Source organism: Papaver somniferum, chromosome 1 (genome assembly GCF_003573695.1).
Source record: "Papaver somniferum cultivar HN1 chromosome 1, ASM357369v1, whole genome shotgun sequence".
NCBI classification, from domain to species: domain Eukaryota; kingdom Viridiplantae; phylum Streptophyta; class Magnoliopsida; order Ranunculales; family Papaveraceae; genus Papaver; species Papaver somniferum.
In genome coordinates, this window is record NC_039358.1 from 103,171,657 (window position 1) to 103,176,409 (window position 4,753).

The window sequence follows — 4,753 nt, forward strand, 5'->3', positions numbered from 1 at the left end:
TCCGTTGGATAATCACTTACTAATTAAATCGAACGGCACGATGTAAACAAGCTCTGAGCGACCGTTAGATTTAGTGATACAACAAACCTGACGGCACCAGATGGGGTTAGGTGTTGTAGTGTTGGTCAGATGCATCGAAATCTGATGCACGATGACGCAGCGACCGTTGGATGATGGAATGGATCCAATCTTACGGTTAAGAAGGAAAACGGGTTTGGGTATTGAATTTTGGGTTTAGGATATGGGTTTGGGTTTAGGAATTGGATTTGGGATTAGGTAATCTTGAGCCCACTTCTTCTTTAAGAACAATTTCTTCCTTTTTAATCCCATTTTCATCCTTGAGTCTTCCATACCGCGTTCTGCACTTCTTTTCCGCTAGAGTTTCCTCCGGCTTTTTCCCGTGTCTTTGCTCTTTTCGCTCCGCTATTCATCCAAACTTTATTTGGTACCTAAAAATGCAAAATTAATTAATAAAAAGATTTATTCTTGAAAACAATGAAAATACAGAATATGGGTTAAAATGGAGAATTAGAGCACAAAAGATGAGTTAAATGCCAAGAAAAATATATAGAAATGTGCACTTTTTAGCACTCATCAAATACCCCCAAACCTGAATTTTACTTGTCCTCAAGTAAAACAAAACTAAGGAAATCCTACCTATACCACTGTCGCTGGTTTCTCGAATGCATTTAGCGTATGCACTAAGCCTTTTAAACCACTAAGTGTCTCTAGTGGACGAGTTAAGTCTCGTGAAGGTTTGCTTAGAACGTACCTACAAAGTTCTAGGTCAAAATATAATCTCAGATTCCATCAAATGTGACATGTGCAAGTCAGTTTAAGCTCACAGCAAAATGGAGATGTCAATCTAGCTATCCAAGGCACAATCCTAGAAATGATAACAAATAAAGACATGTGATAAGAGTGTAAAGTGTATCTACACATGTGTAAAGAAAGATCGGATGTTATGACTACTAATCACCAAGAGATAGTTTCTCAGGCTAAGAACCAAGGTCGAAATCTAGCTAGTTGTCCGGACTTTACGAGAATTGTGAATGAGTAGGAGGTATTTCACAATTACTCGCGTTGTACATCAATGGCATACACCCTCCTTGCTTATTACAATGAAACAACAAAAGACTCTTTACATGACTCTTTACATTGACTACTCTCTTTTATTTTTGGAACAAGAGATGATGGAATTGATAAATACTTGATTTTTTTTTTTTTTTTTTTTGAAAAGGAAACACTTTTGATACATATACAAAAGGAAACAAAAGATTACATGACACTTTGCAAGAGGTAGCCCTTTTTGATGCACCCAGTTAAATTCGATGGTTGTCTTTCTTAATGTAACCTCCACCTTCTATCCCAACCAACCAAAGAACAAGCTAGTCAAGTTTCGTTCAGTATTCTAAAGTGATTGGCAATCGTGACTTCCTATCAAACACCTTGAAGATCGAGGCTATACATGTATTGGTAGATCGTGCGCGTGCAAATTTCTTATCACTATGTGAATTGTGCTAGAATCAGGGTGCCTAAATATCTAGACTAAGACTCCTAATAATTACATATTTGCACAAGAGTCAACATTTCAAGGTAAATGAGCTCCATTTTTATGTTTTTTTCAATTTTTAATTTTTTTTTTTTTCATTTTTTTTTTCAAAAAGAAGGAGTTCTTGTTTTCAATTATGGCATATATCAAAGTATCTACTTTTCACCCCCAAACCTAAACTAAACATTGTCCTCAATGTTTCAAAATATGAACAAAATTATAATACAACATATGAAGAGGATCATGTTGAGTAGAGAAAAAGGAAAGAGAATACCCGATTTCGGCGAAAGCAATATTAGAACTCCGTTATTCAAGGCAAGAATCCAACATATGTCAGCCGAGATCATATTGGATTAGCAAAATATATACAAAAGGAACAAAAAGGTTTTTAAGAAATTTTATCTACTGGATTATATACAAAAATTCACCATACACTAACAATCTAAAGAGTTGAGGATCAACCCAAAAGACAAAGTGTAGAGGTTTCAACAGCTTCACACAATAATAATATGATAGGCATGCAAGTGAAGCTGTGAAACAAAATGAGCTACCCCCAAACCTGGATTTTTCAACGGATAAAATTTTGGAAACAAAATCTCGCAGTTTTGGGGGTTCATCATGCACAAGGTCTAGCTCGAAATGAACTGTGCTAGGGACAGGCAAACATGCTAATTCCAACTGTGGCTCCTCAAAGATATTATACTTAGATGCAAAATAGTCCAAGAGGACTTGGGAAGCACACAGTTCCAATCCTAGATTAGGGACTCTCAGAAAAGTCGGTTTGACAATATGGGTACAAACCAAATCTAGGTTGGGTGGAAGGCCATCAGATTGTGACTTATGTAGGACGATAGGCACATCATTACTAATCACATCAACATCTCATAAGTCTTCTACACGTGTCACAACATGCTTACCATGCTCACACAAATCAGAATCATCAACATCATCAGAAGAATTATTCTCATGCATCGGTAAATCAGTGGAAACATCACAACGTGATCCAGGTAGAGAATCAGACACAAAAATTATATTTTCATGCATATTAGTGTCAACAGAAGATTCTATATTACCTAAGTCATCTTCATAGGACAGATGCACATGCTCAAAATCAGTATCAACATCACATGTATATGGAATACTAGAAGAAACATCATTCATGAAGGTCGAGGCAGAGAAGCCTAATGTATTTGAACCCAAAGGTTCCATAACATTTTCAGCATAGACATGTTCTTCTAACATAACATCATCATCATCATAGTAATATGCATACTTGTCCCTATTAGCAGTTGTGGTGTCATTAGTCAACTCATGTTCCTCTAGATTAGGTTCATATTCAATATCATACACATGAGAAGGACTAGACATGCTATTTCCAAAGTTCAATTCATTACCACCAATATCATGTGACAGTGTCTCAGTTTCCCTAATGGACTCCCAGTGACGGGTTTTCTCTACAATCTCAGCTAAAAATTTCCATGCATCATCCACAGTTTTATCAAGAAATTCACCATTACACATACACTCAACCATGACTCGAGATTTAAAGTCTAGTCCCTCATAGAGGATAGCGACAAGTCTCCACTTCTCAAATCCATGGTGTGGACATTCGCTCAACAAATCATTAAAACGTTCAAAATAGTCAAAAACAGTTTCCTCATCCAACTGGACAAAACAATTGATATTTTGACGAATAGCGATGGTCCTATGATGTGGAAAAAATCTTTGGAAAAATTGATTAGTGAGTTGTTCCCAAGTGGTGATTGATTGTGGTCTCAAACCGTAAAACCATGTTTTGGCCCTTTCCTTTAGAGAAAATGTAAATAAACGCAATTTCAGAGAGTCTTCGGACATATGATCAGGTTGCATAGTCCGACAAATTTGTTCAAAACTCTCTTACATGAGTATAGGGGTTCTCAGAATCGAACCCTCGAAATATAGGAAGTATTTGTATCATGCTTGCATTTATTTTAAAAGGGGTATTGGTTTGAGGTAATACAATACATGATAATGGAATTTTTTATTGTGGGATACATGTATTCATGGAGAGTACTAGGTTGGCCCCATATTGAAAAGACACAAAGCTCACTATTTGGTTTTAATGGGTTTGGATTTTTGGGAAAAATATTTGGTTTTAATGGGTTTGGATTTTTGGGAAAATTTTGGTTTTTGAAATAAGGAGCAATTTTTTTTTTTTTTTTTTTTACACTTAGCCTAGCATAAATTAGCACAACCTATAAAAGAAATAAAAACAACAATAATTACAAACCCATAAAAGAAAGAAAAAGAAGAAAAGAAAAATTATTACAAGCCCAAATAAAAAATAAAGAAAAACAAAAATTATTACAAGCCCACAAATTAAAAATGGAAGCCCACAGGTTGGGTTCTCTTAATGGGTTTAGGCTTACCTATAAAGCACAGCCCAGCTGTTCGGTTTGGTTGCAAAAGCCCAGTTGGGCTTTGGCTCTCAGCAACAAGCTCAGACCAGCAACTCAACAATAGCAGAAGGAGAACAACAGCAGCACCAGAGGCTGGCTGTAGCAATGGCCCAAGCTCCAGCAGCAGCAGGAAGAAGTAGCAGCAGCACCAGGGAGAAGAAGAAAGTAGCAGCACAGCTCAGTTCAGCAGGTGGTAGTCCCCGGCAGCGGCGCCAAAAACTTGGTGGGCCCGGAGATGTGTATAATTGAAGCGATAAAAACGGGGGCCTACAGTAATACCGCAAGTGCACGGTCGTCAGTTGTAGCTCGTGCAAGTACGGGTCGATCCACAGAGATCGGGTGTGTTTTGGAAGTGATTTAGCTAATTGGGTTCCTAGATTTGCTTTGGGCTTAGAAGCCTTTTGGCTTAAATTGGGCTTGAGTACTAATGGGTTTGTTCACAATAAAATGAACTGAGCTTGGGCTCAGTTAGTCTTTGAAATGCAAATGGGCTTTGGGTCTTCGATTGAGCTTTGGGTTAAGCCCTCAGTTGATTTGGATTGGGCCTTCAACCTTAACCTAAACTGGGCTTTGAGCCTTAATGAAATTTGTCTCAGTGAACTAAACCTTGGGCTTTTGTTTTGGAATTGCACTGGGCCTTGGGCTTTGAACCTTTGGTTTCAAAAAAACTGGATTGGGCTCAGCTAGCTTTGGAAGGCAGCAGCAGTAGCAAGACTGCACAGCAGAAGGGCAGCAGCAGCAGCTGCAGGGGAAGGAAAACAAC

The 4,753-nt window shown here is 37.9% G+C and overlaps 1 non-coding gene across 1 annotated transcript; it reads left to right on the top strand.

Moving 5' to 3' along the window:
* The first annotated feature begins 3,143 nt into the window (after positions 1-3,143).
* On the top strand, positions 3,144-3,247 carry LOC113341802. Its single transcript, XR_003356145.1, has one exon. It is a non-coding gene; the product is annotated as a small nucleolar RNA R71 (small nucleolar RNA).
* The last annotated feature ends 1,506 nt before the right edge of the window (positions 3,248-4,753 follow it).